Source organism: Centropristis striata, chromosome 17 (genome assembly GCF_030273125.1).
Source record: "Centropristis striata isolate RG_2023a ecotype Rhode Island chromosome 17, C.striata_1.0, whole genome shotgun sequence".
NCBI lineage: Eukaryota > Metazoa > Chordata > Actinopteri > Perciformes > Serranidae > Centropristis > Centropristis striata.
In genome coordinates, this window is record NC_081533.1 from 450,015 (window position 1) to 474,598 (window position 24,584).

Below are 24,584 nucleotides of genomic sequence, written 5' to 3' on the forward strand. Positions count from 1 at the left end.
GTGAGTTTGATGAGAACAGAAATGAACCAAATGAAAGCTGCAGCTCCTCTTCTACCTGAGCAGGTGAGTCCAACAGCTCTGCCAGGTGAGCAGGTGTTTCTATCTGAGCCTGAGCTTCTACAGTCCAGGAGAGCAGACTCATCTCCTCCACACTGGAACTCTTTGGTCCACATTGGAGCCTCCCCTTCTCCATAGAGCGCCCCCTGGAGGACTGAAGGAGCCCCACAGCCAAGCTCCCTGCAGACCACCTCTGCATCCTGCTGGTCAAAGTCAGCTTCACACACTGAGGACCAGCTCTGGTTAGACTGGTCAGACTTCAGCTCCAGTCTGCCTGAGCACAGACTGGTCCCATTCACCAGCCTGACAGAGTCTGGAGAGGAGAGAGAAGAGAAACAGAGAGGTAACAGACACCAGACACAGAATGAAAAGATTCTCTCTAACTATAATCCAGTGAATCAAACTTTTGGTTTTATGGTAGAGACATATGTAATCCATTTTTGCCAATTTTCAATAAATACCTCTTTTTGTGTTCTTACATTGAAAGTAATTCTTTCCATTACAAAGATACTGTACACAATATCAATCATCCATCTGCACTAGGAGCCTCCTCTTCAGCCATTTCTTTGTTATTGATTTCTTACAGGCCACCAATAATATTCTAAGTAAATATTTATCTTTATTCCTCCACTCCAGTTCCTCTAGATCCACTAAATATAACAAATTGAAACAAAAAGTTATTTTTGTTGAAAACACAGTCTCTAGAATTTGATGTATGCTCAACCAAAATGGGTTCACAACAGGGCAACACCAGAATATGTGATAGTGATTCGCCTCTTTGCTTCCACAACATCTCCAACATTCTGTCTGATTGGAATATGACCTCTTTTGATATGGAGTGCAGAAATAGCGAATGAGATTTTTCCATGAATATTCTCTCCAAAGTGGAGAATTTGTTGTTTTTCCATTGTTGTTTGAAAATTTCCTTCCAGTTCTCCTGTGAGATTATGATGTTGCCTTCAGTTTCCCATCTTGATTTTACATTAGATACATTTTCTTTGTTAAGAGATTGAAGACTTGTGTATAATTTTGAAATTATCTTCTTAAAAGGTTCATCTTTATAAGCTTTTACAAATACCTGTAGAATATTGTTTTCAGGTTCATCATTTTTTATAATGTTTTTCCTGATATAGTCTCTTATTTGTAGATATCTGAAGAGGTCCTGGCTCTGTAGACCAAATTTATCCTTGAGATCTTGGAAACTTCTAACCAAACCTTTACTTATTAGTGAATAGTATGTTGTAAGCCCTAAAGAGGTCCATTCCTTGAATCTATGGTCGTGTTGACTTGGTGTAAATTGTGGGTCATAAGCAAACCATTTCAAGATATTGAATGTCTTTTTTAAATTCAACTGTTTTAATACATCAGTCAAAAGCTTTAAAGAGTTAGTGATCCATGGATTATCTTGATCAGTAAGGTATTTGTGTAATAGTGGATCACCAATCAACGCAGTGACTGGAGGTCCTTTTCCCATTGTTTGTTCAATATTTTTCCATCTGGCCTTGTAACTAGGAGTACACCAGCCTATTAAAGGCCTAAGTTGGGCTGCCTTGTAATAGTCTTTTAGAATAGGAAGAGCTAGTCCTCCTTTTTCTTTTGATAGCTGGAGTATTTTATATTGTGTCCTGGGTTTTTCCCCAGCCCATATGTATCTAGAAATTAATCTGTCCCAGTCTTGAAATTGTTTTTCTGGTGTTTCTAAGGGTAATGACTGAAAAAGGTATAAAACCCTTGGCAGGATGTTCATCTTGATGGATTCGATACGTGAGCTGAGGCTTAGATATGGTATCAGGCTCCATCTAAGAATATCTTCCTTAATTTCCTTCATAACTGGTTTATAATTGATTTCTGATATTCTTGACAGATCTTTAGGGATATGAATTCCTAGATATTTTATGGATTTTTCATCCCAGTTTAGCTGGTATTTCTGACGGAGATCAATAGGAGGGTTGTAGTCAAAACTAAGAATCTGTGTTTTTTGAACATTTAATTTATAACCTGAGAAAGAGCCATATTCACTTAAACATGTCATTAATGCTGGCAAGGATCGTGTTGGATTGCTTACATATATTAAAACGTCGTCAGCGAATAACGCCAATTTCTGATCATCTACCATTTTTATCCCCTCAATTGCTTCATTTTGTCTTATTCCTTGAGCTAAAGGCTCAATGAAAATAGCAAAGAGAAGAGGGCAACCTTGTCTCGTTGACCGTTAAAGTATAAATGATTCTGAGAGTTCTCCATTAATCTTAATCCGTGCTGATGGGTTTTTGTATAGTGATTTTATTGTTTGTATGATTGTCTCATTAAAGCCAAATTTTTCCATTACTTTGAATAGGAAGGTCCATTTTACAGAATCAAAGGCTTTTTCTCCATCTAAGCCTACTATCATAGCCTGGAGGTTGTTTTGGGTGATATGTCTGATAATCTGTAGTGTACGTTTTATACTGTCTTGGGTTTGTCTATTTTGAATGAATCCTGTTTGATCTAAATGTATGATCTGTGGCAGAATCTTGTCAATTCTTTTAGCAAGGATAGAAGCGAATAACTTGTAGTCTAAGTTTAGTACACTAATTGGCCTGTAATTAGTGCATTCTGATTTATCCTTTCCTGGTTTTGGAATAACCGATATTATCGCTTCCTTCCAGGAAATTGGAGTCTCTTTTGTCTGTAAAACCCAATTAAATGTTTTCACTAAAAATGGAGTCAAGACCTCTCTTTGAGTTTTGTACCATTGTGCTGTATATCCATCAGGACCTGGGGATTTATTTGTTTCCAGTCTTGTTATGGCATTTTTCACTTCTTCTGTTGTTATCGCTGACATTAATGTATTATTTTGAGTTTCAGAAAGGACTGGCAAATTCACTGATTTAAAAAAATCATCCATTTTGCTGTCGCTATCTACCTGTGGTTGATATAGTTTTTCATAAAAAGTTTTAAAACAACTTTTGATATTATCAATGTCATGGTATGCTTGTTTAGTCACAGGTTCCTTTATGGAATAAATAGTATTATCCGCTTGTTGTTTTCGCAATTTCAAGGCAAGGAGTCGAGCATGTTTACTACCTCCTTCATAGTATTTTTGTTTGGTAAATATACATTTTTTCTGGATTTCCTGTGCGTATATTTCATATTTTTTCATTTTCATCTCTATTTTCATATTTGAGTTTAATGAATTTTTATGCTGTTGTTCTAATATTTCTAGTTCGTTATGAAGTGTATCCAGTTTTTCCTTCCTGCGTTTCTTAAGCAAGGATGTCATGGCGATTAATTTGCCTTTCATTACTACCTTGCATGCATCCCAAAGCACGGTCGGTGACACCTCTCCGTTATCATTAAATTTTAAATATTCCTCTATTTTGTTAGTTAAGTGTTCTGCCGTGTCTTTATTTAAGATACTGGAGTTCAGTTTCCGGAGTGTTCCTTGATATCTAGTTTACTGTGTACCTATGGTTACTGACATATGAACTGGGCAGTGGTCTGATACATCCATACAACCCATGTGACATTTTTCAACCTACTGTTTGTCCTTCTGAAACATCAGGAAATAGTCGATTCTTGAGTATGTCGAGTGTAGGGAGGAGAAGTAAGTATAGTCCTTAGTTGTCAAGTTATTTTCTCTCCATACATCAACTATATCTAATTCTGCCATTAAGGTGCATGTTTGTTTAACGATATTATTGGGTTTGTGAATTCTTGTGCCAGAAGAGTCCATGTTTGGGTTTAAAGTTAAATTGAAGTCTCCTCCACAAACTGTTATTCCCTCTGATTCCATCGTTATTTTGTCGAATATTTGTTGATAGAATTTCCACCCTGACCCTGGTGGTGCATATATATTATACAGAGTTACTAAAACACCATCAATCTTGCCCTTAATCAAAATGAATGTACCTTCCTTGTTTATTATTTGTGTTAGATGTTCATAAACAATATTTCCTGACATCAAAATGGCCACACCTCTGTTGTGCTTTAATCTATTCGAGGATGAGAATATATGCTTGAAACCTTTCTTTTTAAGTTTATTGTGTTCTATTTCAGTGAGATGTGTCTCCTGTAAGAAAGCTATATCTATTTTCTCTCTCTGTAATTTAGTTAAAATGTTGGTCATCTTGGCCTGTTTAAGAATCCCATTAACATTTAGAGTAATTATTTTCACCATTTGTCTGATGGCGTAGAGTAACTTAAAACCTCCCCATGTACTGTACTTGCTTGAATTGTCGTTGCAGATGTATTTAGTTCTTCAGAACAAAAACAGAAGGGATAGAACAATTTCCCAACAAAATATGAACAAGAACAGTCTCTTCCGTGAGTAGGGAAAACATTATTCCCTTTGAGTCCCTGTTGGTGGGTAGGGGGATATTCCTTCCCCAAAGGATGGGGCCCCCATAGGGGTGGAGTGTTCACTTCCATTCCTCCTAGACATGTCCAACATTAGTCTAAATGTAATCCAGCCAGTTGGATGCAATATTCTGTACATTTAGCAGTGACCAAGCAGTTTTATAAGGTCAGAGAGGACTATATGCAGAAAAAATAAAGTAAAATGCAGACCCTGCATCTTGAAACTAAAAGTATTATTGATTAATAAAATAAATGGAATATTGCTTTGTCTTTATGTTAATCAAAACTGAAATTTTCTCTATCCTGAGTATGTCTTTAACAACAGTCACTTCCTTCATCTCAACCTCTAACCCTTTAGATTCAGTCCTGCATGGTCACTTATCTGTCTCTTCAGCGCTGTGTTTCTCTCCTGAACTCCTGCAGCCTCTCCCTCAAGCGTGTTGCCGCCTGGTTTCCGTCGTCTCTGGAGGCTACGCGCTGCCATGGAAACGCTTTCCGTATGCTTTCCTCCATGCTCATGTCCGATGTGACCCTCAGAGTCTCCACTTCTATCCCGTGCGTCCTCAGAGCGAGTGCCGCCTCCCGGGCGCTCTCGTAGGTTCGGGTCCCGCTGCTCCAGTGAATGCGGATTTTAGCGAGAGGAGTCTGAAACCGTATTCCTTTTTCTTTTAATGCCTTCTTGATTTCTTTATATGCTTGGCGCTTAATCATTACTTCGTTTGAGTAATCATGCTGCTTTTCACCCACACACACCTTCTTCTTCCATGCTGACTTTAGCACCATCTCTTTGATTTCGAATCGTAGAAAGTTCACAATAACAGACCTGGGTGGTGAGTTCGGGTCGGGTTTTGTGACTGGTGCTCTGTGAGCTCTCTGGATCTCTAAGTTGACTCCGCCTGGCAGGCTGAGTTCGGTTGTGAGCAGATTGTTGAGAAAAAACAACAATGAAGTGCCTTCTGTATTTTCTGGTATCCCGTAGAGCCGCATGTTGTTTCTCCTAGATCTATTCTCTAAGTCGGTCAGTTTTTCTTGCATCTTACTGTGTTGATTAAGAAGCAACAGGAGGGCGTCTTTAGTTACCGGGCCGCTTGCTTCCAGATCTGATATGCGCGTTTCAGCTACGCTGATAGCCTGGCCTTGGGCTTGTAGAGCAGTGGCGGTTTCGGCTAGCTTTTGGCTAATATCCTGTTTGAATGTACTTAACTCTTCTCTTACATCTCTTCTGAGGTCGGCCTGGACATCTTTAAAGGTATTTTGCATCTCGCATTTGAATTCCCGCAAGTCTTTGGTAACACACGTTAATTCTTGAAGTATTTCACCAGCTTGAGTTTTCTCAGCTAGCATCATCTTGTCGCCATTATCTTCCGTCTCGGAGGCCTCTGAGTCGGGTAAGGGTTGTAACGCCGGTTGTGTTATATTCCCTGCTTTTTGTGCGCCTTTTTGTCCTTTGCTTGCCTTTGCTCCTTTCATAGTAACGAAACACAGCCTCTGAAGTGGTAATATCTCCAGTATTATTTAGTTTTGCAGCCGGCTGGTGTGGAGCTACTGTCTACTGCTGCATTCCACCATGCTGCCTTAACCGGAAGATCGGACTTCCTCCTTTTAAGGAGTTGCCATGGTGATGAACACCATGCAGTTGTGGTTTTAATCTAGGGCACAATGATGTTGGCCTTTGGAATTATGTTTGGATTATTGTTTTAGTTATTAGGAACAAAAGAACCACGACACGTTAGAAAATATTATAAACAACAATAAAACAAGGAATCTGAAGAATACTTTCGTCCGAGAGTTACTGAATGAATATACGTTTGTTTTGCAAGGAGAGAATTAGTTCGGTAGGCTTTGCTATAAAATGGGAGGTAAAGGGGCAAACTTAATTATAATTTAATTTTTCAACACAGCCACTAGTCTGCTGCATAATGTTGAAGGTCAAATAGATGTTAGTGTGTGTTTATGTGTTTGTGTATGTGTGCTTGTTATATGTGTGCATGTTAGTGTGTGTTTATGTGTTTGTGTATGTGTGCTTGTTATATGTGTGCATGTCAGTGTGTGTTTATGCTACGACTGCAGCATGTAATTTTAGTTGGTAATTTTGCTATGATAATGGGTTTTCTAAATTGGAAGGTTTAATTGGTAATGTTTGATAAGCTGCCTAAGAAAGGTCTTAGAATTGCCCACCTGAACATATGCAGTATCAGGAATAAATTGACTGAAGTTGCTGATGTACTGTTGGTAAATACTTTACACATCAGTCAGAAACTCATTTAGACGGTACATTTGAGGATTCATCATTGATGATAAATGGATATAATATTTTTTGAAAAGACAGGAATTCATATGGTGGAGGGGTTGCTTGTTATATTCAAAGTCATATACCTGCTCTAGTTAGGGATGACCTGATGACATCTGATACTGAAGTACTCTGGTTACAAATTCACCTGACACATCTTAAACCAATAGTACTAGGATGCTGTTACAGGCCCCCTAATGCTAATACCTGCTATTTAGACAGAATTTGTGATATCCTAGATCATGTGAGTAGTACTAATCATGAAGTGTACTTTTTGGGTGATATGAATGTAGACTGGAATTCCTCTTGTTGTCCAATGAAAACGAAACTTGTGGATACATGTGCTGCTTGTAGTTTCTAGCAGGTTGTAAAGAAACCCACCAGAATAAGTTTGAAGGGTGACGGCACCAGAGCTGCTACTTGTATTGATCACATATATGTAAATGTACCTGAGGTTTGTTCTGCCTCCATATCTGTCCCTATAGGTTGTAGTGACCATAACCTTGAACAATTTATTGAGAAGAAACTGAGGGAGGTTTTCTCACAAAGCCAGTAGACATAGCAAATCATTTAAACAGCTACTTCATGACAAAAATAGATAAATTGGAAAGTAGTGTCAGCTTACGGTCCAATAATATAGACTTATCTCTTCAGTTAATAGCAGAGATTATGGAAGGCAAAAAGTGTAGTTTGGAATTCAATCAAGTTAGAGTTACTAAAATTGAACTGATGCTGATGACATGCGAGGATAAATCTCCAGGAGTTGATGACTTTGATGGTAAACTCCTCAAACCTATTACTGCACTAATTGCACCTATGGTCACACACATTATTAATCAATGCTTCAAGGAAATAAGTGTCCACAATCATGGAAAATATCCAAAGAAGTGCCTATACCAAAAAAATAATAGACTACCGTTGTCTGAGACCAACAGTCGACCCATTAGTTTATTTCCGATTCTAAGTAAAATAATGGAGAAAATTGTACATGAACAGATTCAGTCTCACTTTGCCCAAAATAATTTAATATTTAGCAGCAGCAACAGTTGATGATTTCATTGTGAATTTAGCCAGTGAGATGACTCAGGTGGTGGACTGGATCAATAACAATAAACTGATCTTGAATGTGTCTAAAACAAATTGTATAATAATCGGTACATATCATTCTTTAAGTTAAAAACCAAAGCTTAATCTCACAATAAATAAAACGGTGATAAAACAACTAGAAGTAGTAAAACTTCTAGGAGTCATCATTTACAATAAATTATCATGGGATAAACATATAAAAAAGGTTGTGACTAAAATGGGAAACTTCATATCAATAATCAAAAGATGTGCTGAATATTTAACGCATCAACTTGTTAAGCAAGTGATACAGACTTTGGTTTTGTCTAATTTCGACGACTGCTCTATAGTCTGGTTTATTACTTCATTGAGTAATATAAGGAAGTTGCAGTTGGTCCAGAATAAAGCAGCAAGAGGAGCTCTTTACTTTAATAACTGATGTTATTAAAATGCACAAATCATTAGATTGGTTAGATGTAAAAACTAGATTTTTGTTGTTACTGATGGTTCTTATTAAGAATGTCATAATAAGAAAATCACTTCTTATTATTTAAGAAATGTGTCTTTCAGTTCAGAGGCACATAATGATTCAACAAGGCATGTTGGAGGTTGTTTCACTTTATACCAAGATCAAAGACTATGATTCAATGTACAGTTATATATATATATATATATATATATATATATATATATACATAGGGCAATGCAACAGTGGAACTCACTCCCTTATCATATTACTCAAATAAATCTATATAACTTTAAAAAACAACTTAGAAGTCATTATGTAAATATCAACTTTAATTGATGCAGCTGTCTTTTTCTGTTGTTTCGTATTTGTTTTGTGATGTCAATCATGTTTTATGTGAAATGTAATTACGTATTGTCTGTGTGTTATTTTTGTTTCATTTTATGTATTCATATAATGTATGTCATGTCTGTTATCATTCTGTATATTTCTACATTGTATTTGTCACATTGAAATATGATGATAGACCCCAGGAAGAATAGCTGCTGCTTTGCAAAAGCTAATGGGGATCTAAATAGAAACAAACAAACATTTTCATTCAATAGTTAACTCTGTTAAAAGTTACACATTATAACGGATACCTGTCCGCTTCATTTATACATACGCTAGTTTTACTTAAGCACCCGTATCTATCTGCTCCTTGTAGCGACTTTGTCGCTAATCTTATCTGTCTGATACTACTCAGTTGTGTTAGCTACCTAGCCTAGCTGCTAACCATGTCTTCTCCCCCTCACTCTCCTGCTCTCTCTTGCCCGGTGTGTCAAATGTTTAGTTACTGCTTAGCCTCCTTTAATGATAATGGTACTTGTAATAAGTGTAGTGCTTTAGCTGTGTTGGAGGCGAGGCTTAGTGAACTAGAAGTGCGGCTCCGCACCATGGAAACCAATTCGGTAAAGTTAACTGCAGCAGTTAGCCACTCGCCCTTAGCTGGTGCGAGCCGACATAGCGTAGCTAGCCGTTCCCCGACACCTCCCGAGCGGCCGGACGGCTGGGTGAATGTCCGAAGGGGGAATAGTCAGAAGCCGAGGCCCACGATGGTTAAACACCAACCGCTTCACGTCTCCAACAGATTCTCCCCACTCAGTAACACACCTACTGAGAAGCCAACTCTGATCATTGGCGACTCCATTCTTCGGAACGTGAAGTTAGCGAAACCAGGCACCATAGTTCAGTGCATCCCGGGGGCCAGAGCGGGCGACATTGAATCCTTTTTGAAACTGCTGGCTAAGGATAAACGTAAATACAGTAAAGTGGTTATTCACGTCGGCAGTAATGACACCCGGTTACGTCAATCGGAGGTCACAAAAATTAATGTGGAATCGGTGTGTGCATATGCCAAAACAATGTCGGACTCCGTAGTTTTCTCTGGTCCCCTGCCAAATTTGACCAGCGATGATATGTGTAGCCGCATTTCATTTTTAATAAAAATTGAAACTGCAAATAAACAAAAACCCAAAATAATTAAATGTGGACTCTTAAACATTAGATCCTTATCATCTAAAGCTTTATTGGTAAATGAGTTAATATCAGATTGCAATATTGACTTACTTTGTCTTACTGAAACCTGGCTACGTGATGAAGGATATGTCAGCCTAAATGAATCTACTCCTCCTAGTCATATTAATACTCATATCCCTCGTGGCACAGGCCGAGGAGGAGGAGTTGCAGCGATATATGAGTCAAACCTTCTAATTACCCCAAAACCTAAATTAAACTAAAACTCATTTGAAAGAAGAACTCCTGCTCCTCTCTCTCTCTCTCTCTCTCTCTCTCTCTCTCCCTCTCTCTCTATTGCCCCCCCCCCAACCTCTATCTACTCTACTCTGTTGACCTGCCCTGTACAACGACATCTACTGCACGTCTGTCCGTCCTGGGAGATGGATCCCTCCTCTGTCGCTCTCCCTGAGGTTTCTTCTTCTTTTTTCCCTGCTAAAAGGGTTTTTTAAAGGAGTTTTTCCCTGGCCGATGTGAGGGTCTAAGGACAGAGGGTGTCGTACCATGTACAGTCTGTGAAGCCCTTTGAGGCAAATCTGTGATTTGTGATTTTGGGCTATACAAATAAAATTGATTTGATTTGATCTGACTGCAGCCTTGTTATGTTTAAAGGAGATAAAGAGGAGTAAAGTTAGTAAGGTAGAGGAAAACGTTGAGCTGTAGCCATGAATCCAAATGTCTGCTGCTGACTGTTAGCTAGCTTTAACTTGAACCGTTATCGTTCTCATCAGTCGAGTGTGAACTAACTGTTAATGTTCACATTAATACTAGCGAGCTCAACGTTACCTCACTGACTTGGGTTGAATTCTGTTACAGCTGCATCTGTCGTGAGGTGAGACGAGCAGACAGCACAGCCAGCCCACAGCAGTGGAGCTGGGGAGCGACACAGAGACGCTGCAAACATCGGAGCTGCTGACACAAAACCGGAGACTCTGACGCTTCAACTCACAATCATTCAAAGTCAAGTTTTAAATGTGAGAGAAACTGAGAGGATTTACTGTGAGACAAACATACAGAAAAACAGAGGAGCATTAGGAGGAGGCTCTGCTCTGGACCAGAGGCCAGTAAATCATGTCACGCCCAGGAAAAGAGGAAGACATGGTGTCTCCTGCCCAGGTACGTGATGTGCTTGATCAACAGAAAACTTTTTTCACTCAACTGTTAGAACAGCAAGAACGCAATTTTAAGAACTGCATGCAAATCTTGGTAGATGCATCAAACAAAAGAGTGGATGGACTCTCCAAAGAACTCAGTGAGCTGAGAGAGAGCATCCATTTCACTCAGAAAGACGTGGAAGACCTGACAGCAAAGGAAAAATCAAACAGCATGATTAGTTCTAAAATGCAATTGGATATATCTAAAAGGAATGACCTTTTCCTATCACTAACAGAGAAAACAGATTATCTAGAAGGGCAATCACGCAGAAATAATATTGTCATTGATGGTATCCAAGAAACTGCAAATGAAAACTGGTCCGAGTCGGAAGAGAAGGTACGGAAACTGATCTCTGAGAAGCTACAACTGGACCAGCGTTGCATTGAAATGGAACGTGCACCGGACAGGGAAACCTGTTACCAACAGAGAAAGACCAAGACCGATCATTGTCAGACTCCTCAAATTCAAGGACAAACTTGTCATCTTGGAGAGGGCAAAAAATCTCAAGGGATCAAACATATACATTAATGAGGATTACACTGAAGCTGTAAGGCAAAAACACAAGGAACTGTTGCCAGCCATGAAGGCTCGTGCTCGTGGGGACATTGCCTACTTGCGGCATGACAAGCTGATTGTCCATGAAAAATAACAGATCTGTATAAGTCATGAACCGGATCATCCCCCCATTGTATCTCATTCATATTAGTATTTGATCACATCTCATGACGTTAAAAAACATCTGTCAAAAATGTCAGAGATGTGTGAAACTCTTGGACTTCACTTGTGGACTTTGCCAACGTCTATTCCATCAATAATGTACGCCCACTAATGAGTTAAATGCTAATAATTGGATACACTGGACATGTGATGAATGTATTACTGTTTCCCTTCCATAGTCTCAATAATAATGAATGCATTAGCCTCTTGTCTGGGATTAAAAAAAACACAATTACCCCGATCACTTAGTCTTTAATCCATTTAAAATCAATAATGAAAATGATTTTCAGTGTAATGGCTGTTATGACCCTGACTCAAACTTTTTAAATTTAGCAACAGATGGGTCAGCAAATTGTAAATATTATGATGAGAGTCAGTTTAACTGCTTCTGTCGTGCTCTCCCATTAGGTATAAATGTATTTTCTTCCTTTCATCTCAATATACACAGCCTTCCTAAGAACTATGACTTTTTAATTCATTACTTGTCCAGTTTGAAACATGAATTTTCTGTTATTGGCCTTTCAGAAACTTGGTTGGCTAAAGATGTGGAATCTAGCTATGACTTATCCAATTATAATGCTGTTCATTATTGCAGAGAGTTAAGAGTAGGAGGTGGAGTATCCCTCTTTCTGCATAAAGATATCCACTTTATCCATAGAGAAGATCTTATGTTACAATCTCCATCTGTTATTGCAGAATTTTTTGTGGAAATCCCCTCTTATTCCTACTTTGGTGGAAAACGTGATAATTGGCTGTATATATCGTCCTCCTGATACTGATATTGATCACTTTTCTGAGGCTCTTTCAATTACACTAGATCTGATAAACAAGGAGGGAAATTATGTTATCTGCTTGGAGACTATAATATCAATTTGTTCATGAGTGAGAAACACACACAAACAGGACATTTTTTGAATACCATGTATTCCAGTTATCTGTACCCTTTGATCTATAAGCCCACCAGAGTAGCAAGTACTTCTGCTACTCTAATTGATAACATTTTTACAAACTCTTTAGGTCATAAAACTCAAAGCGGTGTTCTATATGCAGATATTTCAGATCATTTACCAATAGCATTAGCAAAAATTGCTAATGCAAACAAACAGACATCTAATGATTACAAATGCAGACTGTTAAACAAGAAAAAATATGGATCGTTTTAAATCATTGATTGGTGATATAACTTGGGAAAATGTTCTTAAAGAATCTGATGTAGAAATAGCCTATCAAGTCTTTATGGACTCATTTAATCCAGTCTTTCATGAATGTTTTCCCCTGGTCAAATATGATAAAAAAGAGGGACTCTAATTATGGCAAACCTTGGTTTACCACTGGCTTAAAAAAATCTTCTGTAAAAAAAAAAACAAATTATATGAAAATTCTTATCAAACCCATGCCTATTAAATTCTACAAATTAAAGAAATATAAAAACAAATTCACCCACTTACTTCATATATCAAAAAAGAATTACTTCACTCAGAAATGTAAGGAATCTGCTAGTAATATTAGATCCACTTGGAAAAACATCAATCTATTATGAAACAAAACAAAAGCATCTTCTGCACTCCCATCACAATTTTTGAGTGACAGGAGAATAATAAACAACCCGTATGATATATCCTGTAGTTTTAATCACTTTTTTGTTAATGTGGGTGTTTCTCTCTCTAGTAGAATCAAGAAGACAGCTGGAAGTCCACTTGACTACTTGCATGGTCATTATCCCTTTGTATTGCAATTTGATCCACCAAGTGCTACTGAAGTACAGGAAATAATGGCTGATCTCAATAATTCTGCAGCAGGTCATGATGAAATAAGTGCATCACTGCTTAAGGAGGTTGGTTTTCATATTGTACAACCACTCACATACATCTGTGGAAAGTCTATGGAAAATGTACTTGTTCCTAAAAGTATGAAAGTCAATAAAATTATTCCTCTTTTTAAATCTGGGGACCCTAGTAGCTTTTCAAATTACCGTCCAATGTCAATTCTGCCCTGTTTTTCAAAGGTTTTAGAGAAACTGGTCTACAAGTGAATATTGGAACATTTAGATGCACAAAATATCCTCTATGAACACCAATATGGGTTTAGAAAGAAACACTCTGCATACATGGCCTTATTACAACTTGTTGACAAACTTTATGCAGCTATGAATAACAATGAATTTGCTCTTGGTATCTTTTTAGATTTGTCCAAGGCCTTCGATACATCTTCGATAATCAAAAAACTGAAGCATTATGGTTTTCATGAACAGACTTTGCAATGGTTGTGCAGCTATGTATATGATAGAGAACAATATGTATTTGTGAATGGTTCAGTATCAGGCAGGACTAAAATAATGTGTGGGGTCCCTCAAGGTTCTATTCTGGGACCGTTGCTGTTCCTCATATATATTAATGACCTTCCTGCTGTATCTTCCAAATTACTGATGACACCAACGTGATCTTAGCAAATAAAAATCTTAATTCCCTTATCTCCGATGCTAACAGTGGCATGGAACAAATTTCAAAATGGTTTCAATCTAATAAATGATCTCTAAATATAAAAAAAGTCTAATTTTATTATATTTGCTAATAGAAACAAGAAATGCAAAAATGAAACAAAAATTATAATCAATGGAACAGAAATTGCCCAGGTTACTTCCACAAAGTTTTTAGGAGTTCTGGTTGATGAGAGATTAAGCTGGAAAGAGCTCATCAACCTGGTCTGTAGTAAAGTTACAGATCGCTTGGTGTCATCAGGAAAATTCATGACCTGGTTAATCTGTCTACTGACTTTATATTACAGCTTGATTTATCCACATCTTATATACTGTAACATTGTTTGGGCCAGTACATATGCCTCCAACCTCCATAGTATTTATCTTGTTCAGAAAAGATTTGTTGGAACTGCCACATTTTCAAAACGACTAGATCCTTCTGCTCCCCTTTTCCAAAAACTCAAGATGACAATTTTTCAGATCAATATATACCAAATATGCATTTTTATCTTTAAGTATATGTATATTCCAAATCCCATTCCTAAAGCTTTCAGTGAATATTTCCATGTCAACTCACAATTACATAAGTACAATACTAGACAACTAACAAGATTACACCCGCCTCACTATCGTACGACCCTTGGGCAGTTCTCCTTAAAATACAGAGGATCAATACTCTGGAATGATCAATTCAATAGTTCAATACAGTTTTCCTCTCTGAATACATACAAGAACAATTGAGTGGCTGCTCTGATTACTCAGGTCACTAAGTAGTACACGCACTCATGCACAGGTACGCATGCACACACACACACACATTTCTACGCTTTTGTTTTGTTTTACTTTTAATAAAGTTATAATTTGCTTCATTTTTATATTCATTTTATTTCATTTTATTTTTGTGTGATAGTTACTTGTTTTAATTTAACTTGTGAATTTTAATATAGGTAGAGGCCTGTAGAAGCCCTTTTGGTTTTCTTGCCGCTACCTTGCACCTTCCTTTTGTTGTTATCTCTTTATCCTTGTCTTTTGTCTTATTTGTGCAAAATAAAAATACTTAAAAAGCTTCAAGTCAGAGGATGGCGTGGTTCACGTCCTGGATGAGTGTGTGTGTGTGTGTGTGTGTGTGTGTGTGTTTAGGGAGCATTAATAAGAACTGTGTCTGTGTGTGTGTGTGTTTGTGTGTTGCACAAATCGTGCAGTCAGTTTCACTGTATTGTAATGTTAGACAGTTTCTTTTTTTCAAATATCTGCACAAAATGAGTTTTCATCCGCCCTGATACGAGGATGTGAGTCCACTAAAGCGCTGCTAGCAGCCGGGTTTACAATACTCTGACGGAAACTGTTGGCTTACCTGGACAGGTGAGATCCAGGATAAACAAAGACAAATATGAAGACATAACCTATATAGATTATAAACCACTGACTGTCACTGTGACAGAGGAAGGAACTCACTGGAAACATTTCTCTCATTCATGATGTCATAGATGATGTCACTGACAGGCTTACCTGAACAGGTGAGATCCAGGATGGACCGAGAGGAATCTGAAGATGCACAGTCCCTCAGAGCAGATCCAGACTGCACACAGTTAGATCTGATCCTCCACACAGATCTGTATGAGGACTCCTCTCTCTCTTCTACAGAAACAGCAGAACCACAATCTAACTCTCTGCAGGCAGCTGCTGCTGTCTTCAGGGTCCAGACAGAGTAATAGAAATTGTTAATCACTGGTCTCCATTCTCCTTCATGTTTCAGCTCCAGTTTCCCTGCACAGCGACTGTCTCCTCCCACCAACCTGACACCTGGTTCTGAACACAAACAAGAGAGTCGTCAGTAAAACAATAAAGTGAGTTTGATGAGAACAGAAATGAACCAAATGAAAGCTGCAGCTCCTCTTCTACCTGAGCAGGTGAGTCCAACAGCTCTGCCAGGTGAGCAGGTGTTTCTATCTGAGCCTGAGCGTCTACAGTCCAGGAGAGCAGACTCATCTCCTCCACACTGGAACTCTTTGGTCCACATTGGAGCCTCCCCTTCTCCATAGAGCGCCCCCTGGAGGACTGAAGGAGCCCCACAGCCAAGCTCCCTGCAGACCACCTCTGCATCCTGCTGGTCAAAGTCAGCTTCACACACTGAGGACCAGCTCTGGTTAGACTGGTCAGACTTCAGCTCCAGTCTGCCTGAGCACAGACTGGTCCCATTCACCAGCCTGACAGAGTCTGGAGAGGAGAGAGAAGAGAAACAGACACCAGACACAGAATGAAAAGATTCTCTCTAACTATAATCCAGTGAATCAAACTGGACTGCAGCACATTTCCAACATTAGTTCATCACTGACTACAGAACGCATCTTTATAACACCAGAGACTGCTGCAATGTTCCCACTACATTTACATTTATTACACTCCATTTCTGTTATACATTTTAAAACAGGTTCAATTTGTTTGCAAGCAACAACACAACATGATCATCTGTTCTCTTCCTCCTGCTCAGGAGAGATCTACAGCACAGGATAAAAATCTGTTTCCAGAATAACAGAAGTCAGCAGGCGGTCCAGGTGGAATCCTGCTCGGAGCCCTTTCCTGCCAGTCTTCTCCTCTGTCTCCCTCTTTCACTCTGTATCTCTGCCAAAAAGGTGACCTCATAAAAAAGTGATGGGGTTGGACTTCCTCCTTTTAAGGAGTTGCCATGGTGATGAACACCATGCAGGTGTGTAGATACTGACGGGTCCTGACTGGCTGAGCTGATCAACACTGTGACCAGCAGGTCATTGGTGCCTGTTATGGTGACAACCAAAGGACCTGCTGCTGGACACTAGCAGCTCAAACCAAGCCTTTCCCAAAGTCATATGACCTGTCCCTAATTAAAAATCTTTGCCTTTATATATTATCAGGAGTTAAAATCATTACATCCTGTCATACCTGATGAGGTACGGCTGAGCTGTGCGGAGAGACAGTGGCTGTGTTGAGCTGTAATTTGTTTGGAAAAAACCCTGTGGAAATGCAAGACTGAAAGTTGCAAAACTATATCAAACGTGCAGTGGTGGCATGAACTCAGGAGAGACTAAACCTGTACAGATCAAGGCGGAAACGAAACGGAAACGCAAACAATTGCCGAAAACAATGTCAGGTGATCAAACGGAGAACAAAGAAACTGACCTACAAAGTTTGATGCTGAGTATAAAAGCTGAACTTGGTGCATTCCATGCTGATTTCAATAAGCACTCAAGAAAAACGAAACAAGAAATAGCTAAATTAACGCTGGAAGTAAAAGAAATGCACACAGAGATTAAAAGCACGAAAGGAGAAATCTCAGCCACACAACAACGAATCAATGATCAGGAGGATAAAGAGCCAACTATGAATGAAATATTGACTCATCTGCTGGTACAACAAAGTCTCATGGCTGAGAAACTTGATTATTTTGAGAGCAAATCGAGGCAGAACAATATTAGGATTCACCAGGTGAAAGAGGAGTCTGAGGGAGCGGATATGGTGAAATTCTTAGATGAGCTGATATCTGTAAAGCTGGACATTCCTGCGAACAAACTGTTCATAATTGCTGCGCATCGATCCCCCCAAAAGAAACCAGAGGATGGAGAGGCACCTGGTTCAATAGTTGTCCGGTTCTTAACCTGGCAGACAAGGCAGAGAGTTCTCCAAGCGGCCTGGGAGAAGAAGAGGGCCCCGATCATGTACGCTGATGAGAGGATTTATTTCAACCAAGACTACTCAGCAGCAGTAATGAAGAAGAGGAGCCAGTATACCGGGATACGAAAGGAATTAGGTGAAAGGAAAATAAAATCTCACTTTATGACACTCCCTTTCAACGCGGCGACTGAGGCCACCGCGGCGCTCCAAGCGCAAAGCATCATGGGAACGCACAGTAGGGCGCATGACGAACGGACGGTGCTCTCCGGAGAACAGGCAGCGACAAAGACAGAGACTGATGGTCTGAAGATACTCTGCACTATCTCTCCTTTTCTTTTCTTTTTAATTCAAGTTTTTATTGAACTTTTCAACTCTACAAGGCTCAGGTACATGGCAAACTTACTACATATCTCCATACAAAAACAATTATTATATTATTAGATGACTTATTATTATTAAGAGTTTACAGTGACAGTCTCAGCACATTTCTGTCTCTCAAAAGGCAGAAAATACAAAAGAAACTGAGTACATAATAATATAAACTAAACATGTATCATATCTGTACACACATCATAAAGACATGTTGCTGGGGCATACAATATTACCAGATCCCCCCTGGGGGAAATAGCACAAAACCAGGGTCCTGAATCCTAGTGGGGGTTATTATTTACCTTTATGTAATCCCAGAACCTGTCCCAAGGGGTCACCCCTCCCCCCGTCATCACTTAATCTACTGAGGATACATTCATAGGATGCAGTTTCAGTCATTGAACTGACCCATTCTTTGACCTGTGGAATTTCTGATGCCTTCCAACGCCTTAAAATAACTCGACAGGCTGTTGTTGTGCCTACCGAAATTACAGAAAAGCTACATTTAGTAATAATGGGAAACTGAGATTTACCCCCCAGTAAACAGAGTTCTGGGCTTGAGGGGACTTCTGCTCCAAGCCAGTTCCTCAAAATATTTAGAATCTGAGTCCAGAAAGGTCTGATTAACACACATTCCCACAAACAGTGGAGAATCAAATCAAATCAAATCAATTTTATTTATATAGCCCAAAATCACAAATCACAGATTTGCCTCAAAGGGCTTCACAGACTGTACATGGTACGACACCCTCTGTCCTTAGACCCTCACATCGGCCAGGGAAAAACTCCTTTAAAAAACCCTTTTAGCAGGGGAAAAAGAAGAAGAAACCTCAGGGAGAGCGACAGAGGAGGGATCCATCTCCCAGGACGGACAGACGTGCAATAGATGTCGTTGTACAGGGCAGGTCAACAGAGTAGAGTAGAGTAGATAGAGGTGGGGGGGGGCAATAGAGAGAGAGAGTGAGAGAGAGAGAGAGGGGGGGGGGGGGGGGGGGTTGGGGGGGCACAGCAGCAGGTGATGATGCGCCACCATTGGCCAGTAGTGATGGTGAGAAGGGTTCCAGTTACCCGTTTACACTTCCAGCACAAGTCATTATCCAGTAGTTTCATCCTAAACAGTCTCGATGGTGTGTAGTAGTATCTATGTAATACATTATATTGTGTAAGTTTACCTCTTGCCTCTCTTCCCATCTATCACCTCTAATCTCTCCACCCAAGTCCCTCTGCCAAGTCATCTTTAACTGGTTAGAGTCATTACCAAGAGAAGAATTAGCAATTTTGTAAAATAGTGAGGCTTTTCGTTTTCCAAGTGGAAGTTTCATATAGTCTATCACCACATTATCAGTAATATTGTATGGCTTTGATGAAACACAACTCCTTATCTGCAAAAAATTCCAAAAGTTATCTTTTCCCGTCAACTTAAATTTCTGCAACAGTTTATCATATGACGAAAACACCCAATCTTCAAATAGATCTTCAATGGTGCTTAAACCTTTAGAGTGCCACTGTTTCCAAAACACAGGTTTCTTCCCAATACAGACATCAGGATTATACCACAACCATGAATATCTTTGTAGAGTGTGTTTGAGTTTAAACATTTCATGTACCTTGCTCCAAACATCCTTTGAATGCAGAATTATTGGATTTGTAATGTTATGCCTACCTTTCCAACCCATAGAGGTATTATCACAAAAAAGGTCTATCTCCTTTTCTACCTCCATCCAAGCTGCTTTACCCTCTGCAGCTGGCCAGTACCTTGCTATATTGGCCATCTCAAAAGCTAAATAATACAATCTAAGATCTGGGAGGCCCAGCCCTCCCTTTTCTTCATGTGTACACAACTTTCTCAGTTTAATTTGTGGTCTTTTCCCACCCCAAAGAAAATGTTTTATTATATCGTCCAATTGTCTAAAAGTGGTGGGTGGTATCTTAATTGGTAACATCATTGACACAAAACTGAACTTTGGGGCAACTATCATTTTTATAACATAAATTTTCCTCACAATGTTAGTTTTAATTTCCCCCACTTATCAAGGTTTGTTTTTATCTTTTAAAGTAAGGGGTTAAAGTGTAGTGCCACTATTTTGTCCATATCCTCAGGGATTGAAGTATCTTGGCATCAAACATTCTGTCGTACCCACCTCAAATTAAACTTCTCCACCTCAGATTTGCTCCAGTTTATAGAGTACCCAGAACATTTTGAAAAGGATTTTATGGTGTCCATCAGATGTGGCAGAGAAGTTAAAGGCTCAGATATTACTGCTAAGACATCATCAGCGTATAATAATAATTTATGTTCATTGTCTCCTCCCCTTACTCCTCTTATTCCAGGGTGTACTCTAACAGACACTTCTAGAACCTCTAACAAGATGATCAACAATAATGGGCTCAGTGAACATCCCTGTCGGGTTCCTCGGGTCAGATTAAAGAAGGGGGAGGTTATACCATTTGTCATCACTGCTGCTTTGGGTTCTTTATACAAAATCTTTGTCCATTTAACGAAGTTAGAGTTGAAGCCGAAGTGAGATAGGGTGGAGAACAGAAGCTGCCACTCCACCCTATCAAAAGCCTTCTCTGCGTCTATAGAAATAGCAGTTATAGGAGCATTTTGGGATTGACTCAGCCACATCAAGTGTAACAGGAGTCTGACATTATCAGTTGAAGTTATTTTTTTCATGAAACCGACCTGATTGGGGTGGATGATACTCAGTCAAACCAATTGTAAATGTGTCGCTAACATTTTTGTAAGAATCTTAAAATCGAGGTTGAGCAGACTTATGGGTCTGAAATTGGAGGGATCTGCAGCATCTTTACCTGTTTTGGGAATTACCGCTTCATTGAAAGTTGGAGCAACACGACCCTTATCAAACATCTCCTGATACACCCTCTGTAATACTGGCACAACAGTATCTACAAAGGCTTTATGATATTCCACTGGGAGCCCGTCATAACCCGGCCACTTCCCGTTTTTCATTGAAGAAATTGCCTCCCTTATTTCGGCCTCCGTTATGGGTAATTCCAATCCAGCTGCCCCCTGAGCTGGGAGCTTGGGTACCTCTATACTAAGGAGAAACTGTTCTATATCTTCTTGAGAGGCATTTGGAGATATAGAAGGTGAGTATAACTTCTCATAATACTGTTGAAATATTCTATTTATGTCTGTGCATCCCCCTGCCTTATAACTGGTATGGTATTAGCAGAGAATTTTTCCTTTAACTGTCTTGCTAATAATTTCCCCATTTTTTCTCCACCTTCATAAAAGTTTGTTTTCAATCTATGAAGTGCATATTCTGCTTTTTTGTTATAAAGCTCATGCAAAGAGTATTTAAGCTTCCATAGTTCTTGAAATTTCCCATTGGAAAGGTGTTTTGACAGATCTAATTCTTTATCTTTTATCTCTTTTTCTAAATCTTTAATTCTGGTAAGATTCTCTTTGGTCTCTTTAGCAGCTTGTGCTATGAATTTCCCTCTTATATATGCCTTTGAGGCTTCCCACACAGTAATTATTTCTTCAGTGCTACCAATGCTAATTTCAAAAAAGGTTTTTAAATCTTCCTCTTTTGTCTTTCTAAAAGTTGATTCCGACATTAATCCAGTGTTTAGTCTCCATCTCCCCCTCCTTTCAGTCTTTAGACTGGCCTTAATGAATAGCTCGACTGGTGCATGATCTGACAGAGAGATTGTCTTTATGTCACAGTTAGCCACATTGTCTGCCAGGGAAGTACGTATTAGAAAAAAATCTATTCTGAAATAAGTTTTATGGCAGTGGGAAAATAAAGTAAAATCATTTACATTTGGGTTTGTCAACCTCCATATATCTATTAGTCCCACATCACTTTTCAACATATGTAAGGCCTCTCTCTCCTTAGTCATGGGAGGAGGTCTGAATAAACTCCTATCCAGTACTGGGTCCATAACTTCATTAAAATCCCCAGCTAGAACAATTCCACCCTCAGTGTCTCCTAGTATTTTGTTTACGTTGTGGAAAAAATTGGGATGTCCCTTATTAGGAGCATATATGTTACATAATGCAAGAGGCACTCCCTCGACCACTGCTTCAACACAGATAATCCTTCCCTCTGCATCTTTAGCAGGTTTTGGCAAAATGAAACTTATGTTTTTGTGAACCAAAATCAGAACCCCATTACGTTTGTTTGAGAATGAGCTATGGAATATATGTCCCACCCATCCCGCTTTAAATTTCTCTGCTTCCAAACCTTGCATGTGGGTTTCCTGTATTAGAACAATGTCTGCCTGATTATTTTTCAAAAATGATAGTATCTTCCTCCTTTTAATAGGACTACTGCATCCATTTATGTTCCAAGAAATACACTTAACTGGTCTACCAGTCATGTCTTTCTTTCCCTTCTCGATTAAAGATAAATAATGATAATGATAATATCAATAGGAAATAAAAAAAAAAAAAAAATATATATATATATATATACATACATACATACATACATACATATAAAAAGGAGAGAGAGAGGAGGAAGATGAAATAAGTACTCTGTGCTTTGAATGTCTACCTGTAACCATTTGTAGTGGAGAATGTTATCATTTTTGGTTCCATATAATAATCACTTATTACCCTGTACCTGCCTGTCTTTGAACAAATATAACGAGACCACAATGTAACAATGCAAACTGAACTAGCACATGAATATGAAACAAAGGGTGTATGTGTTCTTTTTAATTTTGATGTTAAATGCAGCTACATGAAATTAAAATCATTTTTCGTGTGTAAAAACTAGCATTTGGTCTCATTTCTATGCATATGGAACATGATGCAGATTCAGTGTGTGTGCATGACTGCTTGAAATAAGGGGCGGGGTCAGAGCCACCAAGAGTTAGAAACAGCCTGCTAGCTGCTGCGATGCACCTGTACTGAGAAAAGCTGCAGCATGTTGCCAATGACAGAATGAGATGGAGAGATCTGACTGCAGCCTTGTTATGTTTAAAGGAGATAAAGAGGAGTAAAGTTAGTAAGGTAGAGGAAAACGTTGAGCTGTAGCCATGAATCCAAATGTCTGCTGCTGACTGTTAGCTAGCTTTAACTTGAACCGTTATCGTTCTCATCAGTCGAGTGTGAACTAACTGTTAATGTTCACATTAATACTAGCGAGCTCAACGTTACCTCACTGACTTGGGTTGAATTCTGTTACAGCTGCATCTGTCGTGAGGTGAGACGAGCAGACAGCACAGCCAGCCCACAGCAGTGGAGCTGGGGAGCGACACAGAGACGCTGCCAACATCGGAGCTGCTGACACAAAACCGGAGACTCTGACGCTTCAACTCACAATCATTCAAAGTCAAGTTTTAAATGTGAGAGAAACTGAGAGGATTTACTGTGAGACAAACATACAGAAAAACAGAGGAGCATTAGGAGGAGGCTCTGCTCTGGACCAGAGGCCAGTAAATCATGTCACGCCCAGGAAAAGAGGAAGACATGGTGTCTCCTGCCCAGGTACGTGATGTGCTTGATCAACACAAAACTTTTTCACTCAACTGTTAGAACAGCAAGAACGCAATTTTAAGAACTGCATGCAAATCTTGGTAGATGCATCAAACAAAAGAGTGGATGGACTCTCCAAAGAACTCAGTGAGCTGAGAGAGAGCATCCATTTCACTCAGAAAGACGTGGAAGACCTGACAGCAAAGGAAAAATCAAACAGCATGATGAGTTCTAAAATGCAATTGGATATATCTAAAGGAATGACGTTTTCCTATCACTAACAGAGGAAACAGATTATCTAGAAGGGCAATCACGCAGAAATAATATTGTCATTGATGGTATCCAAGAAACTACAAATGAAAACTGGTCCGAGTTGGAAGAGAAGGTACGGAAACTGATCCCTGAGAAGCTACAACTGGACCAGCGTTGCATTGAAATGGAACGTGCACCGGACAGGGAAACCTGTTACCAACAGAGAAAGACCAAGACCGATCATTGTCAGACTCCTCAAATTCAAGGACAAACTTGCCATCTTGGAGAGGGCAAAAAATCTCAAGGGATCAAACATATACATTAATGAGGATTACACTGAAGCTGTAAGGCAAAAACACAAGGAACTCTTGCCAGCCATGAAGGCTCGTGCTCGTGGGGACATTGCCTACTTGCGGCATGACAAGCTGATTGTCCATGAAAAATAACAGATCTGTATAAGTCATGAACCGGATCATCCCCCCATTGTATCTCATTCATATTAGTATTTGATCACATCTCATGACATTAAAAAACATCTGTCAAAAATGTCAGAGATGTGTGAAACCCTTGGACTTCACTTGTGGACTTTGCCAACGTCTATTCCATCAATAATGTACGCCCACTAATGAGTTAAATGCTAATAATTGGATACACTGGACATGTGATGAATGTATCACTGTTTCCCTTCCATAGTCTCAATAATAATGAATGCATTAGCCTCTTGTCTGGGATAAAAAAAAAC

At 39.2% G+C, this 24,584-nt stretch overlaps 1 pseudogene; it reads right to left on the bottom strand.

Annotated features, from left to right (window-relative positions):
• LOC131988994 (scavenger receptor cysteine-rich type 1 protein M130-like) overlaps positions 1 to 24,584 on the bottom strand; it is a 912,635-nt pseudogene that overhangs the window by 3,205 nt on the left and 884,846 nt on the right.